Raw genomic sequence first — 24,821 nt, 5'->3', positions numbered from 1 at the left:
TTAAGCGTCCGACTCTTGATTTCGGCTCAGGTCGTGTGATCTCACGGTTGGTGGCACAGAGCCCCACGTCAGGCTCTGTGCCGAGCATGGAGACTGCGTGGGATTCTCCCCTCCTCTCTCTGCCCCTCCCTCTGCCACACACACGCATACTTCCTCTCACGAAAATAAGGAAACATTTAGAATATGGAAGGTACACACTATAGACATCATAGAGCTAACAGAGCTGTTATAAATATTTCAGCTCCCTCGTTCAAGTACACAGTCGGGTGTGGCCATGTGACTAGTTTTGGCCAATACAATGTGAGTAGAAGTGACGTGTGTCACTCCTGGACAGCTGGAAGGGCCAGCACGTGCTTTGCCATTTTCTCCTTTCCCTCAGCCACCGTAATGGGGAATGCTCCGTCGGCCTCTATCTGATAAAAACAAGGATGACACAGTACAGGGTCCCCAGCTAGCCTTCGTAGATGCGCAGAGTGAGCAAGAAATAAACCTTTGTTGTTTTTATGCCCCTGAGTTGGGGGGCTGTCTGTTACCCCATAACCTAGCCTTCACTGTGACATATCTATATACCACTTAGCCACCAGAACATGGCCTTCTTCTAAACTGGTAAATGATTGTCAAAGTGTTTAATTGTATTAAAATAGATCGTACAGCCATAGAGTTCCCAGTACTTCTTAAGAACTCGGTTGTTTGTTAGGGACCTAGACACAATTTTTAATTACAAGAACTCAAACTCCTATTTGAAAGGTAAACTGTAGAACTGAGCTCTCAAACAACCCCCCAATTCCTTTCCTGAGTCCCAGCAAATAGGTTCTCGAGTGCAACATTAAAACCTACTCCAAATAGAACACTCTAAGTTAACTAACTGGAATTAAAATTGAAAATTAAAAAAACAAAACAACAACAACAAAACAAAACCTGCTCCAAATGCATCATCCATTATGGGAGGAAAAAGACAATCATTTTCATAAACTCCAATTTCTGACATGAAAAATTTCCTCCATGATACTCTTGGTCGACGCATGCATTCATCCCCTGAGACGTCAGGCTGGGCTGGCCAAATGGGAACTTCTTCGTTGACTTTATTTTCCCTGTGGAAGCCAGAGTTTTGAAATGCAGCTCCTTGAACATCACGATGGGTTGATGCCCACCAAAGTCAGGTTCTCATGCCTCCAAAGGCATATTTCAATCCATCATTTTATTTAATATATAAAACATGGAAAAGGACAAAATTTGGAGTACTGTCCTATACCAAAAAATACACAAACTAAGTTTTTCTATCACAAGATGTATCAAAACATATGTCTTGCACAGGCACGGGAGCGTCTAGGAACGTCGGCTAAGCTGTGACCATAAAATCTTCCTGTTTCTTTTTTTTTATTTTAATTTTTTAATGTTTCTTTATTTTTGAGAGAAACACATAGAGTGTGAGTAGGGGAGGGGCAGAGAGAGAGAGAGAGAGAGAGAGAGAATGGGAGACACAGAATCTGAAGCCAGCTCCAGGCTCTGAGCTGTCAGCATAGAGCCCGACGCGGGGCTCAAACCCATGCACCGTGAGATCACAACCTGAGCCGAAGTGGGACGCTTAACCGAATGAGCCACCCGGGCGCCCCAAAATCTTCCTGTTTCTAAAGAACAGACCCCATAGACACAGATTCTATTTATGCGAAGCCACCAATTCAGTCATTTTGGGTCAATATATTGTTTTAACATCAATACCTTTTCACTTATAAATCAGTACCAACCTAGCCATTTTAGTGAGCAAAATAACTATATCGTGATCTTATTTCGTAGGTTGTTAAAAAAGCTAGATGAGACTCATTGCTGGTGAATCAGTGAAATGCTTGGAAATAAATATGAGGGAAATGGACAGCCAAACAGTTGGTTGTCAGGACCAAAGGACCTGTCGGTCACCTGCATCTTCACCCCCAGCCTTACAATTTATACCTAAATTCTGATTTCCCAAGGTGCCCAGGGCCAGTCTCTAAGTACTTTGATGAGTGTGTCACAGAACCACTTGGATGCAACAGTCAATTAAATTATTAATGAAAGAACTATACAAAAAATAAAAGCATCATGCTCTTTTATGTAGTAATAATTACTATTGTAAGCAATGCAAATTGAATAATAAGACTCATCAGGACAGTTCAGTGATAAGCTAACAATTTTTGGCAATCAGACCAAATATCTCTGCTCAAGCTGTTTAAGAAAATAAATAGCAGCCTGTTGGCGTTTTTGTTCAGTTAAGCACCTATATATCCAGGGGCTGCTTACACGTCCCAGATAGAAGAGCTAAAAAAAAAGAAGTAGAGACTGAATGATATAGAAGTGGAACCAGTTACAGTGGCGGTCATTTAGATATTTCCACACCTTCAGAAAACGATGAAGCCTATAAAGTGTCCCAGAATCAAATGACATAATTTACTTATATACACACACACGTATACAGACGCGTATATTTACGTATACACACGCATTACATGAATACACCCATGTAGACACAATAATAGATTCTTGTAACCATAATATTTCAGTTACAATCACGGGAGGGGTAGAGTTGAAAGCCACGATAAAGATAGGACCGTCACTACTTAGAAGCCTTCATCAAGCACATAACTACCTGCCACACAGCCCCACACCTGCAAAAGAGCAGGTCACTTCTTTACCTGAGTGGCCCCTGATGGAACACTCTAGAAATCATACAGTCCTTGAACAGTGCTTAGTGTTGCCCAGTTCTCTGCCAGTTCACCCAAGGCTGATTCAGGAGAGAAGGTGTCCATTCACCAGACCAAACTAATCACAGGTAAAGTCTATTAAACTCTAACCGGGGAGTAATTTGGACCTTCCAGTAGCTACTACAACCAATCACCTGCTTCTTTTTTGTTCACCAGGAGACTATGTATTATACGTGAGGGAATGATATCCTCTGGTATTCAGGGAAACACAGTCAAGGAAAGCAGTGAGGTACCCCCAGCTTCTGGCAGGAATAAAGTAACGCTCGGGAGTGGGTTTCCCCACCTGCTGTCAGATATGTTCAACTCACCAACGTACCTTCTCCTAGGATCTGGAGTGCCAGGGGTTAAAAGTCTACCTGCTGGGGCACCTGGGTGGCTCAGTCGGTTGAGCGTCCGACTTCAGCTCAGGTCACGATCTCGCGGTCCGTGAGTTCGAGCCCCGAGTCGGGCTCTGGGCTGATGGCTCAGAGCCTGGAGCCTGCTTCCAATTCTGTGTCTCCCTCTCTCTCTGCCCCTCCCCCATTCATGCTCTGTCTCTCTCTGTCCCAAAAATAAATAAACGTAAAAAAAAATTAAAAAAAAAAAGTCTACCTGCTAAGAGGCCATTGGCTTGGGCCTGGGGATGCCGTTCTGTCCTTTACAAAGTCCCTTCCCTCCTTCATGATGAGCTGTTATTTTATATTAACAAGGCCAGTTTGGATGCCATCCTCTTTCCAGGGGTATCAACTTCAAAAACAGCTCTTTGTCTCCTGACTCCATGGTGGATGCCCCCGCTCTGAGTTCCAATTACTCCTTTGAGGCTAATTCTATCTTAGCAAACTCAAAAAGCTCTGCCTTGTGCTATGTTGCTACCACCATCGACGGAGGCCCGAGCTTTAAGCAAAGTTAAGAGTTTGGGCCCAGACGACTCAATCCCCTCTTGACGCCCAACTATCGTTTGGGGAGTTCCATACACACACACACCAGAGGGAGAGTAAAACAAATGAGGACACATAAATGTATCCACTGTCGGGAAACAGCTAGTACAATACAGCACGTTCCCTGGGGAGTAACGGCTCCCCCTCTGCCTTGGCCGGGACGGGGTCTGCCAGATTTCCAGCAGGAGATACGTGTGTGACGTGCATTCTCAATCCAGAGTGCTATGGATAGATGCCTACTCATCTTTTCAAATGCTTTTTTTTTTTTCCTCCTCCTTCAATCATGAAGAACGTCTTAACCGCTGGTATGTGTCTAACACTTGCTAATCTCCTTTCTAATAAGGAGGCTAAGCCACAGGCGGGGACCTCCAGTAAACAGTAGTGGGAGCCAGTGAGGAAGGTAGAGAGGGAGGTGAGAATAGCACCAAAGAGAAGCAAAAGAACTCAAGTCAGGGAGGTTCCCAGATCGTGATTTTGCACCACAATAAGATTTCAAAAATAGTTTTGGGGACGAGCGTAGGTTGCCAACTTTTTATTTTGCCAAGTAAGGAGACTGAACTCACTGTCTTGAGCTTATTTTTCTCTTTGCCTTGGACCCAGGGAAGAGTTCATCTTTGAATGCTTATTTATGCATATCTGTCTGCCCCCCGCACCCACACCCACCACCGGACTCCGTGCCCAAGCATCCCCTCTGCCTGCCTTCTACGCGGGAGCCCCCTCGGTGTCCAGGAACCACTGAAATAGACCCAACTGGGCCCCAGATATGAGAATTATTACTTATTTTCTCATTTTGCTTGAGAATGTTTCACATTTCCTTATCTTCCTTGAGAGAATTTCTGTGAAACACCTTTTCTAAGGTGATAGAACTACAGAGTCATCTCAAAAAAAGTCAACACATTTTACACTGGATTCATTTCAACCCCTGACAAGAAAGTAGTATATATGCTTCTAATGGAAATGAATTCTAACAAAAGGGTGTATTCACACTTTCAGCCCAGGGGCCTGACCTACAACGGCCGAGAACATATGTGCAAAGAATGTGAATGGCTTCTTTTACAGGCAGCAGCAACAGAAGAGCAAATGACCAAAGACTTTCTATCCATTTATCTTGACATAAACCTACTCTATGGCCAGCCAAGATGACTATTCTAAAGGAAACCAACTTGTAGAGTCTGGACCAGAACCAAGGCTTTCAGCAACAGCTAAAGATTGAGGCCAGCTTAATTTCTGAATTCTTAGAAGACAAAGACCATCTAGACTAATGTGGCCTGCACGGTGCCCATGTTTAAAAAAAAAAAAAAAAAATCTCCCTTATCCCTTGAGACCAGAACTCTCTATCTGGCCTCTCCATCCCTCGAAAACAGTTTGCAAAGGGCCTTTGACATCAAGAGCTGTTCGCTGAATGGACAAATGAACGAACGCCCCTATTTACCTTATTATCTTGCAGAACACAGAAACAACTGACTTAGAAATCTTTTCGGTTAATTCTCATTTAAATAAAAGATAGATTTTAATCTTGTTTCCAATTACCAGTCAGGACCATCCCTTCTCAAGGAATAACCGTTGCAATCATTTTAAGAGCTACCATAAAATGAGTGTTTACTACCTGCCAAGCACCGTGCCCAGTATTTTATAAGAATTATTTTATTCCATTCCCATGTCATCTCTACCAGGTAAATATCACTCTTCCCATTTTACAGATGGGGAAATGGAGGCTCAGACACCTTAACATTATTTTCTAGGAATCTACAGCTCAAAAGTCACACCTGAAGTCATTCAGCTAGGAAGAGGAAAGCTGGACTCTGGAAGTGTGGCCCTAACATCCACTGCGTCCCCCTGGGAATCTTGGGCCACGTCACTAAAACCAACCCTGCCATGAGCCACGGCTCTTATGGTACATGCACTTTAACTCGTGCTGCTAAAAACCCGGGCCATGCCCTCCTTTCCTTGTAGCCAGTGATCTTTTCACTCTGTCTGAAAGTCCTGTTCAAGCTTTCCACCCCCTCTCTCAGAAGTTCTAACTCTCAGCCCCCAGGCCTTGGCCACACCACAGCCAACGCCCTGATTGCAAAGCCATTCCGTCCAGCCAGACTAACCCATTTCTTTCAAGAGAGTTGGTGCAATTCAAAAATGGCTTATGAGGGACCAAAACTGAAATTTGTTTTAAATAAATCAAGTTCTCCAGAATTCACAAACCCGTTCCATCTGCTTCAGCTTCTGATGACAAGGGGCCCACAGGTTCCTGTGGAAGCTGCTTCCCTCCCCACCTCGTGATGTCTCGCTTTGTGACCTTGCTTCGTGACCTTGCTTTATGACTTCTGTGGCTCTAAGTTTCCCTATATAGGGAACACAAACTCTTACAACCTACCTCACGAAAATGATTGCAATAACCAAGGGAGATAGTAAAAACGCTTTAGGGGAAAAAAATAAATGCCTTCTGAAACTAAGGTGCTAATATCATACCTTTTCCAAATCATACAGGTTATGGCAAATTAGAGCGGGCACTTACAAGGCCAAAGCATAGCTCCAGAAACTCTCTGTTACATATATGGGTATTTCCATTTAATTAAAGGTTTCCAGGAAACACCTAGAGCCATTATCAAAGGTGCTAACTGGGCAGCCAATAGGAAAAATCCTTGTAGGTCTATGAATCAGTCCTTGGGAGGGTTTTTTGTTTTGTTTATTAACATTTGTGACTCAAGCATAACTTCCCTTGGTATTAAAGTAACTGGGAGCAGAGATGAATTGCCCAATTTTTAATTACATCTGGCCTCTTTGTATCCCACGCCGTAAGCACCCTGTCTATGAGGGCACCATGAGAGCAAGTCGTCTGTCGTTGGCTGTTCTGAAAGGACTCTGGCGTCTGCAGGGCTTATGGCCACTAAAATAAAGGGTTCTAGCCTTCTTAGAATCTAACACACACACTCTTTGTGTGACTTTAAAAACTGGCTGAGATAATGGGATCATCACGGAAAACATGCTGAACTGTGTTTGTTGACTGTTTTCACACCGTGTAACCTGTCCAGCTGTCTCTGCTTCCCAAGGCATCAGACTCCATTTTGAACAAGAATTTCTTTTTTCCTTTCTGGAGTCTCTCATTTTCTCCATTGTATTAATTCAGAGGAAAAAAAGACCTCATAAATGTCATTTCATATTCCAAGCAATTTGCTATAGGCAACTACACCATTACTTTGTACAAATAAATTTACATAAATCATTATTAGAATGTTTTATCTTAGCAACATTATTTGGTTCCCAGAGCACAAATTAAATGCATGCTTAAAGCAGAATATTTTAAAGTTATTCCTATATTGTTTATGAGACAGGATTAGAAATTTCCATCTAATCTTTCTTTCACAATGGAATTCCTTTAGTTTTCTTTGTACATTTAGAAACCACATGTATCATTTTCGGGGGGGGGGGGGGGGGGTGGTCTTGAAGCAAGCAATGCAAGAGATGATTCTGCCACACTGGGTTCATTTTCCAGAGACTCTTCCCTTTGATTCCATGGGTTCGGTTTTGAACACTGATTGGGAAGGCCAGAAACCAGGGAAATTAATACCATCTCGTGAATAAATGGGTTTTTGTTTGATACTATTCTGCAAGCAGACTAGTCTTTGGTTGTGGTTTGGCTTTTTTTTTTTTTAATATACACATTTGTAAATAAACTGCCTGAAAACAGAGCTCAGTTCCTCCTGGGTATTTGTGTTGGGAAGGAGCCTGTTTGAATCAACTGCACTGCACATGGCAAGTCTTCACAGGCTAGAGTTCCACCCGCCCCCTAGATCTGAAAATAAAACCTCTCTCCCCGTGTCAAATGTAGCGCCCCGTGTTAACACAAGCCGGGCTTGTGGATGTCCAGGGTAATGGATGGAAAGGGACGACGGGTCCTGCTACTTTCTGGCTCTGGAGAATCACATAGCGATTCCGTGCCTCACCTTCTCATCGAGGGCTGGTCTTAGCTCTCTTCCAGTGTGTGGTCTGGGAGCAGGTTCCAAGCCAGTGTCAAGGAAGGGGGCCCACACGGTCAAGGAGGGCACTCCTAGAGAAGGATGAGCCAGGCGGTCCAGTGGAGTGCTTAAGAGCAGTTCAGACCTGGATTCCATCCAAACCTTTCTGCCTCCGCTACCTTAGCGAGAATGAGATTACGTGTACCCGCCTCCAAAGTTTGTTACGAGGATGAAATGAGGCAGCACAGGCAAAAAGCTTAGAACAGCGTGACTCCGAAAAGGCACCTACACAGTAGCTGACGTTAATCTTGAAGGATGACCAGTGGGGTCAAGCTGGGGTGGTCATATAATTGGTTGTCTATACTAGGATATTTCTGGGTGTGAAAGGGAAGGCTGCATGATAATTGCATTAGGTGACTGGCAAAGGCTTGCACAGCCCCAGGCCTACTGGGGCGGACGCGATTACCTTGACTCCACACCATCACCACTCAGTACCTGATAAAGAAATCAGGTAACAATTACCTCTTACATATTTGACAACTCATCCTACCATTCAAGGCTCTTTCGCACATCGTATCTGAGCCTCTCATAAACTATGTGAAAAAATGTTGAGCTGGGTGAATTAGCTTTTAATGATGAGCAAAGAAAGAAAAGCGTAGAAAAAGTATGGGATTTCCCACGATGAGCTAGTGTGGCAAGGGCAAGGGTACCCCAAGTAGATCTCATGCTCCTCTGTACTTACTTCCCAGCCTCCCGTCAACAAGGGAGGGTCATGTTACTAATTCTGGCCAATGGACTGTGGATGTGAAACTGGTCTGGGTCACTTCTGGTCTAAGGCACTTAAGAAAGGGTGTGTGTTTTCAATTCTTTTTTTCACATGTCGCAGCAACCAGGAAGCCACGTGTTGAAATGCAGGTGTCACGGGAGGGAGAAGGCTCAGATCCTCATAACTGGATGGAGGGCGGCCACACTGGCACAAACCAGTGAGTGAGAAATAAACTTCTGTTGTGCTAACCCTGAGATTTGGGGAATACTGTTTACCCTCCCGAGGGTAAAAAGCCAGTAGCCTTGGCTCAGCTACTTAATAGGAGTAAGAACCCACTTCTCCAACTCTGATAGCTGGAGTAGTTTCCACTCAACAATACCAGAGGATCCCCACCAGATTGGGAAAATATTGCCAAGATTAAATGGCATGGCTTACTCATGCTCAGTCTTCAACGCTTACTTGATTTAAAACAAAATATTTATTTGGTTTAAAATACGATCGTTCACGCCAAGTAAAAAGGGGAAAAGTTCCAAAATGCAGGGTGTGTTTTTATTTGGTGCTGATTTGTTCCAACATTCAGTTTACCCCAAGAAGCCTGGATGCCTCATTTCAAAGACAGCGTTAATAGGTAAGTAAGTTTCTGACATGAAGTAGTCTCAAGGTCACATCTAGATTTACTTGTAGGTTAAATGGATGAATGGAAAAATCCCCATCCAGAATATGGGCAGTTTGCCTCCCTTATGCAAATCCTACTCACCCCTCAAACTTCTTTTCTTCATGGTGCAAAATATTCTGCACCTCAAATTTTTCAAACACTTGTGTCACACAAGGGTCTAGGTGATTTGCTAGGATGACAATTTTTTTCCACAAAGGGTCAGTCAACATTTACGATTTCTGACAGACCTATTCAACTCTTGCCATTACGCAAAAGCTGCCATAGATAATCCAAAAATGAATGTGACTGCGTCCCAGTACAACTTTATTTAGGGACACTGAAATCTGAATTCCATTTAATTTTCATGCAGCACAAAATATTATCCTTCTTTGAATTTTTTCCAACCATTTAAAAATGCAGAAACCGGGGTGCCTGGGTGGTTCAGTCGGTGAAGCGTCCAATTTTAGCTCAGGTTATGATCTCACGGTCTGTGAGTTCGAGCCCAGCGTCGGGCTCTGTGCTGACAGCTCGGAGCCCGGAGCCTGCTTCGGATTCTGGGTCTCCCTCTCTCTCTCTCTCTCTGCCCCTCCCCCACTAGCGCTCGGGCTCTCTCTCTCTCAAAAATAAATAAACATTAAAAAATAATTATTGAGAAAAAACCTCTAGAAACCAGTCTCCGCCTGTGCACCACACATGAACAAGCAGCAAACCGCACCTGGCCCAGGAGCCCGACGGGCCCCTTGATTGAGCCTTGGATTAGGCTTAGAAGACAAAGGCCCACAATCACTGTAGTGAGAGGAGAGCACAGACTGTTATTCTAGCTCTTCTGCTTCCCGGTGGCAGGGGACCCAGGGCTCCATGTTCGGGAAGGCCTGAGCTCCTGGGTCAGCAAGCCCCTCGGGTCCGGGAGCACTGGATCACCCTGAGGCGGGGGGACTGTGGCCAGGACAGGCCCGACAGGATGGGCAGGAGTCTCGGCAGGCAACGTCAGTAGCACCTTTAAGACCCAGCGAAAGCCACCATTGCTTTATCCAAAAGCGGCCCGGGGAAAGGGGTAGGTGTGGGCAGCATTTGCCGAGCTATCCCAGAGCAAATCAGGACACTTGGCTCCCTGACTGGGGCCCCAGCTTCAGCCTTGAGACTTTCACTGAATTCCGGCTTTCAGAAATCTCAACACTGACCTGCAAACTCGTGTTCTTGGCTTAGGCTTCCTACCCTTCAAAACCAGCAGGTACTGACCTCCCGCGGCCTCTGGCTTATCCCCAGGCCTCGTCAAGCCGCAGCTGCCATGCAGAGCTTGGAGGGGAGGGAAACAGGTGGGGAAGAGAAGAGTAAAGCATCAGGTAGACAAGAAGAGGCCACGTGCGGGCAGGCCCAAAGAAGCAAAAAAGGCCAGCGAGGTAGCAGCCAAGCCTGGGGGTGAGGCAACAATGACCACTGTCCCTGAAGGCGGCTGCCAGCCAAGCTCCCTCCACAACAGGGCAAGTGGAGTTTCCCCAGGGACACCTTAGGGGACCCAGGCTCAGAGGGGGAAGCTGGCTCTGGCTGGGACACTGGATCAGTGTCCTCTGAACCCTGTCTGGCCCACGCAGCCAGGGCTCTCACTGCCCAGGCTCACAGGGGGCTCATTCCCACCCTCCTATCCAGGTGCCATGTTGTTCCTCTTCCCTCAGCCTGGCCAGATGAGCCACAGCCAAAAAAAAAAAAAAAAAAAAAAAAAAAAAGCCCCCCGGAGGCCCTCCCTCTTCCATGAATTCTTCCCTAATTATTTCAATCCCAATCCTCAAAGTCTCTCAATTCCCTCAACCAAAGAGGGAACCATTAATTAGTACGCAGCACTGGCCCTAAACTGAGCACCACCATCTGCCATTTTCTTACGAGTGAGTCACGGATCTTTGGCTAAGCCGCGACTCTGGGAGGCGAGGTCTATGCCTTCTATTTTTTCTTTTTTTCTTTTTTATTCCCATCTGCCCCAAGAACACGTAACGGGTACTCCGCAATACTTACTACATTCAGTCAAAAGATACATTAGAAAGATTAATATAATTCAAGTAAAACATGGTATTATGGGAAAGAGACTGATTTACAGGAACTATGGCAGAAGCGAGTTTCTGTATGAAGACGCCCAGCAGTGTTCCTGTTGCTTTGTGTATCTGTGACAGTCCAAAATTTTAAATAAAGATGTGATTGAATGTTTTCATTATCTTAATGCCTAAATTGGATTGACCACATTGTCAGTCTGATCAGCTGCATAAATTAATCATTGAGAAGATTGGGAGGAAGAGGGGGAGGATCCCAATTGATGAAGCAACAATCAATTTGGCATTTGCATTTAAATATAGCTTTGGTATTTCATTTATTCAGTGCAATCTCCCTGAAGGGGGGAGGGGAGGGGGGGGGGGGGATGGAGGCAGAGCCTGGTTACCTGAGTCGGAATGGGTCCAAGACACCGAGGTCAGCATTGCTCCAGTCACAGGAAGGACAGAGACGCCTCCATAATCACGAGAACGCTGGTCTTCTAGGAGATGATGCTTCTAGTGACTGGTAGAGAGGAGCAGAAGAAAGGCGGGATCAGACCGGAGGAGGAGAGAGGACCCTCTCAAAACAATGGCTGTCATCTGGCCTGACTCTAAAAGCTGCAACCCTTGGGGCGGAGGGAGGGAATCAATTGCAACAGTTACCTCTTATTTCTTGGGAAGTTATTGAACCACTGGGCCTTTCACAACAGAGTATTCTTACAACTGCCTCATGGGGCACAGAGGGACCCAGAAATTTGAAAATGCGTGCCACAGATATCATGAGATTATCTTACTTTACTACAACGGCCATGTGACATTCGTGAGATCATTTTACTTCACTATAGCTGTCTACATACTATAAACACTTGTCTATATACTATAAACACTCTATACACTATAAAGGAGAAACATCAGAGCACCACTCCCGGCCAGCGTTCCAGCATGTGGACCAGCCTTGATCCACTGGGCGGACCAAATACACAGGCTGCAAAGCCAATGACGCTCTTTTCTGCTGCTTTAAAATAAAATTCCTCTGGCTCTACTCCTGGAGGAAAAGATCCCATCAAGCTCAAACTCACTAGATGGGCTGCAAACTACTGGCCCACATTTAACCAATAATCTTGCAAAAATAGGAAAGTTGGTACATGAGATAGATTGCATAATAATCTGTGATGGAAGGTATTTTTTTTTAGCCTACGCCTCCAAGAAGACAAATGGATAGACTCTCTCACGAAAAGAACGAGCTTATCCTGTGCACTTCAGTGTAGAGAACGTGAGGAAATAAATTCATCAGGTCAGTGATTCTCAAACTATGGTCCCTGGAACATCAGCAGTGGCATCATCACCCGAGAGTTTGTTCGAAATACAAACTCTTGGCCCCCACCCAAGATCTACTGAACCTGAATATTCGGAGGTGTGGGCCCAGCAATCCGTTTTAACTAGCCCTCCAAGTAATCCTGACAAAACTTGGATTATTATTGATCCACTATTCAAAGACACCCCTTCTGTTGTTGTCAAGTCAAATCACCCTACTATACTGCACATTAAGCTTCAATTAAAGGCAAAGCATTGAACCAAGGATGGGGGAGGGCAGAAGAGTCAAAGAGAGAACGAACATGATGAAGTCCCTGCCTTTCAGAAACGCGTCGTCCACCCGGGAGGCGAGCCGAGTAGCAGGCAACCCGAATACAGACAGTGTTATTTCCTCTAATACACAGCTGCAGGGTTTCTGAGGACACGTCCGTTTCAGGTTGGGGTGGAGAGAGCAGGGAAGGGAAAGCGTCGAGACAATCACAATAATCACAGGCCCTGAGATCCGGACAGGATTTTGACAGGCGGGGACAGGCCAAAGCTGTAGCAAAGGCCCAGAGGCAAGAGAGTGTGCGGGGCCATCCAGGTTCTTGGAGCCACCAGCTCTGGCTGAGAAACCTGAAGGCGGTCTGGGTGAGACAAGGTTGCTTCCAAGCACAGACAGGTAAGTGCTAGGGGCTTGTGACTTCTCTGTCTTGTGTGAAGACCACCAAGTGGCACCTGCTGCTTCTGGTTAGAAACTGATGTCTGATAAACCAGGTGACTTAGAGATTCCTAAAGCCAGTTTGCTTTTCGGTACTTTTGTTTTTTATTACTGCACTTTTTAAAGGGGTGCACACCTCAGCGGCTTTAAGGATTAACCGCTGAAGAGTCCTGCGCAGGAGGAAGACGCAGAAGAAAATTTGAAAGGAGGCACAAGAAGCTAGAGGTCACAGCAGCCTCGGGCCATTCTGCAGAGGGGCAAAATGTTACCACACCTAAAGGGCCCCTGAAGACATCTGTGGTTTTAGTTTGATAAAATAATTCATGCGGATAGTGGTGTGCCTTTAATCGTGGGGAAAAAAAAGATTCAGCCAAGGGATGGGGAGAGGGAAGAAATGGGTAAAGGGGTCAAAAGGTACAGACTTCTAGTTATAAAATAAATACGTCACCTGTGTAAGTAATGCACAGCACGGCGACTACAGTTAATAATACCATATTGCATATTTGAAAGTTGCCGAGAGAATAGATCTTAAAGGTTCTCATCAGAAGAAAAGTTTTGTAACTACGTAAGGTGACGGGTACTAACCAGACTTCTACTGTGGTGACCATTTTACAATGTACATGAATCTCAAATCACTACGTTGTACATCTGAAACTAACATGTCAATGATAATAACTTCCATTTAAACAAATTAAAACAGGTAAGAAAAATGTTAAACCAACCTCCAACATCTCCACTTAGAAAAAAAAAAGGACTTTTCACGATCAAGAAGGCACGGCTTTTGCCTCTAGAAAACTGACATAAATAGACTGCTTTATTGCCTGACGCTGCTCGGTGCATGAGGGGACACTGAAACGTTCTGACGTCGTGCAAGACTGATAGAAACGAAGCGGGGTTCAGAATCGGGGATATGTGGTTGCTTATCCGGTTCTGCCATTTGGCCATCTGAGTCATTGTGCATAAGGGACCCGGTCCCTGAAACCTCACTTCTACACTGATCCAGAACGAGAGACAAGAACTTGCCCCACCTTCGTTGAAATGTAAAGAAAAACACAGACAGGAAATTGCTACGACAATTACAAAGCACCATGCTACTGTAAGGCACAGAGTTACCCTGCTCATTGAGACATCTGGGTACTAACTCATACTTGTTGTATTGGCCCTTGAAAATATAAAAATAAAATATTTCCTATGCCCTTGAGACTCACCTTTCAAATATCTGCAGGGATAGCAGTCCTAAGGAACAAACTTGGCATCAACGAAACCATTCTCCCAAGAAAGCTCTCAAGGTAAATTTTTTACTCGAAAATTGTTTTTAATTTTATTTCTCTGACCACAATAGAGCATCCAGTTATCTTTCAGCAATTCCTGGTGAGCACAACTCCGTCTTCAGCAACACTGACGTATACGATGGCGATAATTTATCATCTCTGCAGTAGTTTAGTCCCAGATGGACCATTTACTAATTTATTTCCATATGTAACTGGCAGAGAGATTAATCAGGCTTCCAACTTGGAAACCTGAATTGCGCTTTATTCCCTTAACAGGCTAACTCTGGACAAGAGGAGGTACACGTTTACACAGAAAGCCAAGAGTGCCTCTGAAAAAGCCTGTCGACCTCAGACACAGGCCTTTAAACACATGCGCGTGCGCGCACACACACACACACACACACACACACACACACACATTCACTCACTCACACAGCTTGTTCCTTATGTCAACTTGGAGGCCTGGCTCTTTCTTTAGATACTCCTGGGCTCTTCCCATAGGGGCGGGGTCTGACGACAGGGCTGCAGGCAGAAGTAAGCTCGGAGACGTAATGCCAATCAGCTCTAGCTGCAGCCCCGTTCCATGCCCCTCCCTGTGGCAAGCGCAGGGTCTCATATTTCTGAAACTGAAGAGATCTTTTTGCCACGGTGCTGCGCCCAGCTGGCCCGGCTCTGTGGTGCCCAGGCACTGGAAAGTATGTGCTTTCTTTTTTCCACTCTTTTTAAGGGTCTGAACTTGACCGAGTTCAGCAGCTGCCGCTGTGTCCTCAGCGCGGCGATGGCTAAGGAATTGTTAGCACTGCTCCCAGGGCCCCTGATTTAAACTCGAGTCCACTTTTGTTTTTAATTCTACTCCAATGATATCAGCCTTTAGCAAAGAGTGGGTAACCGGATTGTTGTTCGATGATGGCGTTTACATGGAGAAAGCCGGCCAACCCCAACACAAGGCAGAAAGCCAGAGCTGACGGGTGATGTCTTAAGTGAAACCCAAGGCCACAGCCAAGAAGGCTCAGCAGACAGGAGGACCATGTAGAGAGGTTATCAGCTGGATCCACACGCCTGGGTCATTAACCAACCATGTGGCTTTGGAGAAGTCCCTTAACAGTTCAGACTTACAATTCTCTCCCCTGTTAATATGAGGAGTTCAGCTCCCTAAGGTTCCTTCTGGCTGTAAAATCTCGTGATTCTATAAATATGAAAAAAGAAATCAGCCGTTCACTTGGTTTCTGTGTTTAGATGATGGCAAACAACCAGAAGTTTAGAAGCATCTGAAAGACACTGAACTGGTCCAGATGCTTGGTGCTGTGACAGACACAGCCTCTGGAGCCTCAGTATATCCCTGTGAGCAGAGGACATGAGCACTGGAGATTGTTTAATGACGGAGATCTTTATGAGGTCTTAAGGATTCGATGAAATATGACAGCTTGCAGTACTGTTCTAGGTATTGCAAAAGCTACTCAAGTCCATGAGTCATGGTCCTCTGTCTTTAATACGCTTACACCTCAGTTAATGACAGACACAACTAATCTTTATACCGTGCAGTTCAGTGCTATAATTGCAGAAAAGGAAATTGTTATGGGAACATGAAGGATGGAGAAATCATCCCACTGAGGGTGAGAGGGAGACTTCTGTAAGGTTTTATGGAAGAACCGGAAAGATGGGAATAAAGGCATCTGGGCCAAGGCAGTGGCCAGAGCAAAGGCCCAGAAACTTCCCGGCATGGCCGGGACACGGCATGTAGTACCCCAGGGCAATGCCACAAGATGCTCAAGGAAAAGGAGATCTAGAGACAAAGTGATGAAGTTCTGGGGTGATGGCAGGGGGTCCGGAGCCGACAGCCAGGAAAGAATTCTTGCAGACGTCTCCGGTGCAAAAAGGTGATTTTATTAAAGCACGGGGACAGGACCCTGGGCAGGAAGTGCTGCACAGGTAACTGATTATATATCCTCAGGTTGGGAGGGGGTTAGGGATAAAATAAGTCCCTAAGGAATTTTTGGAAGCAAGGTTTCCAGGACCTAGGTGTTGTTAGAAAAATGCTGTTTATTACCATGTAGTAAAACCTCAGTCATGAGACCCTTCAGATGTATATCAGGGGGTCATAAGCTTGGAGTATGATTGCCAGCATGTATCTTGGGGCAGGTGAGATAAAGGAAGTTTCCAAAGGAATTTTTATATGTTAAAGTAGACTTACAGGACCCTGGGGGAAGGGGGTGGCGGTCAGGATGATGTTAAGCCAAGACTGCCTTTTGCTCCTAGCAAAGTGTCATCATCGAGGCAGCTGAGCTCCTAGAGGGAGGTCACTCTGCCAGTTTCAAGGACTTGTCAATGGGCTGTAGGCAGTAAGGGAATTTCATTTTTCATTCGCTTTAGTTTCCCACAGTACCATGGCAAGCACTTAAAGCCCTTTCCTTTGTTCTTGGGTAGCCAGGAGTGTCGGAGGCACATCCCACATATCCCACCTGGGGGGTGGCAGGTGGGGAGGGGTGTCGTTTGTCTGTATTTTGCCCTCAGCTTGCCTCACACTCCCTCACCAAAAGAGCTGAAGAGGGACCGGTGGGGAAAGCCCTGGACACCGGCCTCCGGACTGGCTTTTACCCTGTGATACCAAGAACCTCCAGAAGTTCTGAGCAGTGGACGCTCCAAATGAGCTAGGCTGCAGGAAGTTCGTCCTGGCAATTCTACTGCCGTTTGAGATGGGTAATACGATCAGTCTGTACCTTCATTTTTCTCTTATTCACTCCATGCTGCCACTATTTGGGAATCCCTCAAATTTATTTTTTTCCAAATCAATTTCCTGGCCCTTCAAATGGAAGCAATTGAGTTTCCTACAAGCACTGCCAGGATTTTACATTCGAATGACTGGTTTGGCCTAAGGCTTTGCATCTAGGTTCCTGTGTTTTTCTCTTCTTACAAAAGAGTCAAAACCACACGGTATAGGCTCACGGATTTGTTGTTGTTGTTGTTGTTGTTGTTTTCCCTCTTTTGCCCTATGCTGGAAAATATTCGGGGATGATGGAAAAAACGCACAAACATCTCGACTGTTGGAAGGGCTTGCTCTAGCGCTCACAAAAAGACCAAAGTTGAGTTAGTCATTCGAAGTAGTTCACCGACTACTTTTTTGATTCCTGGTGTCCTCGCCCAAGGTTAATAAACCCCAAGTTTCCAGGGCCCCTCAAGTGTAATAGTAGAAAATCACGCAGACCCTCATACCAACGGTATCTGGTTCCTCTGCCTGGGGGTGGGGGGAGGGGCGCGAGCACAGGTGGCTTCTGCAGCTGTCACCGAGAAGCTGCCCACCACCATGATACAGAGCACGGGGAGGGGGTCCGCAGACCCTAGATGGGCTGCCCCTAAAATGGGCGGGTGTCGCACAACAAAACCGAGATGAGCGCGGCAGTAAGAGGAGGGGCTTCTCCTCTGAGGAAGGAGCTGCCTTGGGCATGAGCCACCAAAAACCTAATTCTCCATAGAAAACACACACTTCCCTTCCCATCTCTGGGTGGCTCAGCCCACAGATGGGCATAAATGGGAGGCTTCCACATTCGTTTTCTTTTGGGCCACCTTATTTAGAAAGGCAGATAGTATCTGTCCACCGGGGTGTTGACGAATCTAGGGTTCAAGTCCGATTTATAATTCAAAATCTGTCCCAGCCCTCCACATACCCAGGTGTTCTGGAAGGTCCAGAGTGCATAACGTCCCCCCGCCCCTCCGACCCCTCCAATAGGTGTTCTTTTAACATCTAAGCAAACCATTACTGTGAAGAACGACATACGGGATAGTCCCTGTAGTTTCCCGTGCACATAAAAACCAGTCTCATCCACACCAAGAGAGTTGCATGTCTCATGCCACTTTTTGTAAAAGTCCACCAATGGTCAGAAAATGAATCCTCCTCAAATGAATAGATTAGCTTAAATTACCATGCCATTTTACATTGTCTCCACTGATAGATGAATAATAAAACTATAAGGTAAATGTAGCTTGAACTGAATAATGGGCATAAATAAAAATATTGTGACATTAAAAACTCAGTATAAATTGAACTACAACGTACTCGAAAGCTCCTGCAATCATAACGTGCACACTGAAATCCATTAACCTAATACCTAGCCTGCTGTTCAAGAGAAGAAGTCTACCACGTAAACAAATACATATCTGAACACTTCTCCTAAATTACTGTACAATCCGACTGCAAAGTCACACACTTACAAAGTCTATCATCTGTATTTGGTTGCTCTCTAACCAACAAGCAAGTCGTACCAGGCTACAATGTGGCAGCATAATATAAACACAGAAGCAGCAAATGGTACAAAAGTAGCAGCAAATGTCAAAGACAAACCAGGGTCATCCCCGGCGAGAAGAGAGATATTTACATAAGCATTCAGAAAAGACAATGGAGCCCCAAATTCCCTTTAGCTGCACACCTAATCAACCTCTCTGCTCCTCACCTGATCATTTTTATATAAAAGCAATTCCCACAATGATACACGCAAAGACCTTAGTTGCCATAAACTCAGCAGCAGTTAAAGATTCTGTTGCACATTCGATTTGCTTTAAGACTCAGCTATTTTTCAAGCAAAGCTTTCAGTCCTTACCCAGCACTACCCCCCCTCCAAAAAATTAGCTTCACTGACAATATCCTTCTTAAATCTGTCATCTGCCAAGGCCGTTTTCTTACCTTTGTAACTCACTCACATTTGTTTCGTTTGATGATTCTTACCCAAGCAAGGACAATTGTTTGACTGAAATCTTGCAACTTTCAACTTTGCCCAGATTTTGCTGTCGTGAGGAAGGGGAACGTCGAAACCCCGGCACATTACTCAGCTGAGCTAATATACATCTGAATCAGAGCTATATTTTAAATTCTTTCACACTTACTTAATATAGTGCGTGCTGCCTGTCCACTGATGCGATATCAGAAACCTGCAAGCTACTATTTCTGCAACTGTGTCACTGTAGATAGTCTGAAACATGTACGTAGCTGTTGCCATGGAAACAAACACAGCTAGGGTAGAGTGCCACGCTGTGTTAATTCCTTCACCCATGAACCCCAGGGGAATGCTAACATTCATCTTCTTTCTCCTTTAGTCTCACACTGCTTTAATATTTTTTAGCATTATCAAATGATGTACTAAATACATATGGTCCACCTGAAAATACGGACAGCTGAAATGAGCTGTGTGCCAACGTAGCCTATTGGGTGCTGCTTAAGGTGCTACGGCAAACGCAATCAATGGATCCTCTCACTAACTTCTCCCGGGAGAAATAGACAACTTTGTTTCTTTCTTTTAAAACAGCGTGGGCGGGACAAAAAGGTGACCATCCCGTCTCCCCAAAGAAGAAGTTATCGTGCGATGATGGCACCAGAATAAAGACGCCATCCGAAATGTGCCTCATCAGTTCTATGAAAGGCAGTGGAGGTCTTGCAAAGTTTCTGAAGTGGGTCCAAGCTAAGAGCTCTTCTTCCTTCTAACGAGAGCTGCTTAGCAGGCTGTAAATCCAATAGCTTTAATTAGGCAAAAGCATAAACCCTCAACAAGGGCTTCATCTGTCCCTGCTTGGTCTTTGTTCCCAAGCCCATGGAAGAAGGTATTAGAATGAGTGAATAACTAACAAGATGGAAATCTGCCATCGTTCAGGAGAAATGTGATTTTCCCGGAATCTGAACATTCTCTGTTTTGCTTCGAGTTCAAATCGGTGTCCTCATCAATTGTTTGGACCAGTAGCGAAAAGTCAAATATTCTTTTATTGCACCTACAAGGCAAAATGTACAGATATTGGCACATCGGGCCATCTTCCCATTATTCAAACCAGGACGCCGCTTTGAACGTTGGGGTTACTTATGGCAGTAGACAAAAGTAAGCTGTTCGAAATCTTAATTACATCCTATCCCTTGGGCTAGTTAATAATATTCAATCTAGATGAAAATGGCCACACTCTAGATTTGCATGCTGATGTGCCTCACTTGAATACAATTTTCGCTCTAAACAATCAATTGTAGGCTTTAAAAGTGCAGATCCGTGACTCTGAGCTGGCATCTTTTAAAGAAACCACTACCACTAAAGAAACCAAATAACCACTTTATTTGTGGGCATCATGGCAAAATCATCCTACAGAAGACAAGGAAAATGTTCCTATCATTTTCCCAAATTGAATCATTCTTGGCTTCATGCTATGATAAGAATAATCAACTCATCCCGAAGATAAAGCAGAACAGAAAATAGATATAGACACCTTAGTGGTGAGACAGATGTCACTTCTTAAAAGCATCTCAAGATGATGTTAGGGTCAGTACAAAGCCTGGCCTTTGGGTATTAGCAAGGCCGGTAGAGATTACCTTTTAACGAATCACGACCGGTACTGAACAAACTTAGGGAAAAGAGTCACCGCAATAAAAACAGTTGTTTCATGGGGCGCCTGGGTGGCTCAGTCGGTTAGGCATCCGAGTTCAGCTCGGGTCATGATCTCGCAGTCCATGAGTTGGAGCCCCGCGTCGGGCTCTGGACTGACAGCTCGGAGCCTGGAGCCTGCTTCGGGTTCTGTGTCTCCCTCTCTCTCTGCCCCTGCCCCACTCACTCTCTGTCTCTCAAAAATGAATAAATGTTTAAAATATATATACATTTAAAAACCACAGCTGTTCCTTACGTTTACTTTGCACTTCTAAGTACGTCTGTTGGGCTTTACCAAGCATTTTCACATAGGTCATCCCATTTGACTATGACAGGATTATACTTTCAATGAGTTGGGCAACTGTCACCATTCCCACCCCTCATCAGAGAGAACTGAGGTTCCCAAAGTCAGTGACTGGCCCAAGGTCACACATTAAGTGGTAGAATCTTATCGTCTATTACCTGATCTAATAACGGTCTTTCCATGTGCCTCTGGGTGTGCTCACAAATGCAGTTGGTTGTAAAGGACTTAAAATAACTCAGTAACAATACTTACAAAGAAGGAGGTCTTGAAAGAAACAAACAACTGGTGTCTGGACTACGACACCACCCCAAGGAAGTAATAAGCCATTCCAGACTTACAGCCACAGAGAAACGAAAGTGGATTTCATCGTGATTTGTGCCATTCACAACCCCCTGCCCACATTACCCTGGATATCAAGAATTAACTGCATTTGACCATGCTACAAATTTGGAGAAAGAGCACTGACTTCCTAGAAATGAATTTTTCCAGACCACTGACTTGTTCTAGTTTGGCCGGGGGTTGGGGGGTGTTCATTGAAGAACACAAGGTATCCTATGGGTAGTGTTCTGGAAGCCTGGGGATGCTCCAATTCAAGAGTATGGTTTGGTTCCTTTTTTTTTTTAATGTTTTATTTATTTTTGAGACAGAGGGAGACAGAGCGTGAGCAGGGGAGGGGCAGAGAGAGAGGGAGACACAGAATCCGAAGCAGGCTCCGGGCTCTGAGCTGTCAGCACAGAGCCCGACGCAGGGCTCGAACTCACAAACCGTGGGATCATGACCTGAGCTGAAGTCAGGCACTTAACCGACTGAGCCACCCAGGCTCCCCTTGATGAAAACACTTCTGAATTGGAGTGTATAGGAAAACTGAGTGGGGCATGTACATAGCATGTAATTTAGCTTGTTATAAATATTTTTCATGACATGCCCGGCATCACGCACATTATGATACAGAGGTGCTCTCAGAAGCCGTAGGAGCATGGGCAGGCGGGGGAGGAGGTCACCCACACAGGAAAAGGCCCCACACGACTGTGATTTGCTAATCCCTATATTTACATTTTAATTCTCTTTGGCCTCTGCTGGCCCTCCTGGCTGTCAGGGCATCAGCTGGCCTCCTCACCACGCAAAGTGGCCTGGCTCGTACTATTCCCTCCCTGTTTGATTCACATCTAATATGCCAGGGGCTGGGAAACCAAATAAGAGAGTTGATTAGAATTTTGTCTGAAATAAGATGAATACAGGCCTGCGAGAGTGTCCCTGGGCACAAAAGTGTCAATTTTTGGATGCCATTGACTCCAGGTCAATTAGCCTAAAGCCAGTCACCTAATGAGCAATTTGCTTATAATCTGAACCCTTTTCGAGTGCTTTTACACGGGAATGTCCTTTACTTCTTCGGCCATGTCTCTGGCATGATGAGGTTTATAAACTGAGCTTTCTCAGGGCACACCAAGCTTGTTTTTAAATTTAGTTTATGTGCAATTTTAATTTTTAAATTAAATAATGTTTTGAGATACTAGCAACGAGTGCAAAAACGCTCAAAACGGAATTGAATTTCTGGTGAACTGATTATTAGGCAAATTAAGACCAGGAGAACTGGTCTTAAGGAAATTTTTACTTCTAATTTTAGGTTTGGTTTTTTTTTTAAGAATGCAAAAACCGTCCAAGGAAATGTGCAGTTCAATCAGGCAGAACGCACAAACTGACTTTCACATGCTACCTAAGTCTTTTTCCCTCATTGCACAGGACTCTGCACAGCCGAGTTTCCAGCCTCCGTGGAAGTAAGGAATTTTGTGTCCTTTGGCTTTGCTTTTGCCACCATGAATTTAACCTGTAGGCTGAGTCTCACTCAGAGCAGGGGTCACCTTCCCACTCATCCGGGGGACTCTGATGTGTGTTTGAAAGTTGTAGCACAATGGCACAACACCATGATCTTTTGCATCAAATCCATGCACGGACCATAGAAGCCTGAGAATCACTCAGCTGATAACCCAATTCTTTAAAAAAAAAAAAAAAAAAAAAAATTATGTTTATTTATTTTTGAGAGGGCGGGGAGGAGCAGAGAGAGAAGGAGAATCCGAAGCAGGCTCCAGGCTCTGAGCTGTCAGCACAGAGCCCGACGTGGGGCTCAAACTGATGAACCATGAGATCATGACCTGAGCCAAAGTCGGTCGCTTAACTGACCGAGCCACCCAGGTGCCTCTGATAACCCAATACGTAATGCCAGGGGGCAAAAGGCCCAAGGTCAAGGTGTATCCAGTGTGACTGGCACGGGCAGCATGACTGCCATTCAAAAGGAGAGGCCAGGTGCCTTGCAACACTCTGTTCCGGGGCCCCTTTGAGAGGGAATCCAAAGACCAGGCTTGCCTTAGAGGCCAGAATTCACATTGACCTGAGAGATCAGGGACAAGCTGGTGGATGTGCTCCCATCAGGCATGATCAGGGCTGCAGAGTGGCACAGGACAGAAGTGGTCCCTGTGCCCCCCTAATATCCACAGCTCTGACACAGACACTGCCCCTCTGGGGAGAACCCCCAAGCCGCTTAACCACCCTGCAGAAAGCAAGAGTTCCCAACCGCGAGGCACGCCGGCACGGAGCTTCAAGAATGCCAACCAGATAGTAAGGGTCAGCTTCTTCCTAGAGCAGCCGTTCTGGCATCCGTCGTGCGGGTGGCGGGGAGTGGTGGGGGCCAGCTCCTGGAGAAACTGACCAGGAAGGCCTCACTTTTATGACGCTCCCATGGATGCTCAACGTTTGGGAAGGAAATCCTTCTGGGAACGGAAACGTCTCCTTTTCATTCTGAAGTTATCCTTGTGACATTTGCTTTCAAGGTCTCCAGTTGGGGACAGAGTAGCTAGATGTCCCCAACCGTGTACGAACTTGCTCTATCTCTACATGGAAGATAATCAATGAACTCAACAGATGTGCCCTCTACAGGGTTACGTCCACTCCGGGACTGGACACAATACCTAGCTAGCCACTGGGGAAGCTACAAAATACACTGTTTTCCTTTTTTAATCTGAGGAGGCAATGAATTACATACATGTGGTTTATCCTAATCCTCCCTACTTAAGAAAAATGAAGTTTTTAATACCGTAGGTCACTAGTAACGTACATAATCAGAATATAAACCACTTTTATACTGGAACATTTCGGGGTCTGTTTTAATGGGGATCAAATAAGACCATCGACTTACCTAAAAAGATGTTTGTTTATTTCCCAGCCTGAGACAATAAACAATCTGATGGGGGCAGGGAGGGTGGGAGGCGGTGAGGCAGCAGGCACCGCGAAGGCAGGGACCCAGGATTCTTCCACCGTGTAGCTCTGTTGTTTCCCACATTTGTACGGCAGCTCACTACCACCTCGTCCTGTCTCGGTCAGAAGCAGGAGGAAAGAAAACATGGAGGGCTTGATCCTTTGTTTTAAAGGCAAAACCCACGGGCGCCTGGGTGGCGCAGTGAGTTAAGCGTCCCAACTCTTGATCTCGGCTCGGGTCATGAGCTTACCATTTGTGAGTTCGAGCCCCACATCAGGCTGTGCACTGACGGCACGGAGCTCGCTTGGGATTCTGTCTCTCACTCGCTCTCTGCCCCTCCCCTGCTCGTGCTCGCATGTGTGTACTCTCTCAAAATAAACAAGCATTTAAGAATAACACAAAATAAAATAAGATAGAATAGAATAGAGTAGAACAGAATAGAATACAAAATAAAATAAAATATAAGATAAAATAAAGGCAACACCCAGATGTCATACTGGTAGCTACCGGTTTATCTGATAATCAGCCAGAACTTAGGCACTTAGCCATGGCCGA

General features: G+C 45.3%; 1 protein-coding gene across 1 annotated transcript in view; it reads right to left on the bottom strand.

Moving 5' to 3' along the window:
- The window catches only part of FOXN3 (forkhead box N3), a 297,410-nt gene extending 272,936 nt beyond the window's left edge, over positions 1–24,474 (bottom strand). Inside the window, exons 1-2 of the mRNA XM_049612347.1 lie at positions 24,207–24,474; positions 11,449–11,564 (exon numbers count right to left, since the gene is read on the bottom strand). The gene's annotated coding sequence lies outside the window, so the exon portion shown is untranslated. The remainder of the gene's footprint in view (positions 1–11,448; positions 11,565–24,206) is intronic.
- Between the last annotated feature and the right edge of the window lie 347 nt (positions 24,475–24,821).

The sequence above is a fragment of the Panthera uncia genome, assembly GCF_023721935.1.
Source record: "Panthera uncia isolate 11264 chromosome B3 unlocalized genomic scaffold, Puncia_PCG_1.0 HiC_scaffold_1, whole genome shotgun sequence".
Classification (NCBI taxonomy): domain Eukaryota; kingdom Metazoa; phylum Chordata; class Mammalia; order Carnivora; family Felidae; genus Panthera; species Panthera uncia.
The sequence above is the reverse complement of the archived record's forward strand: the minus strand, read 5'-3'. Positions and strand labels throughout refer to the sequence as shown.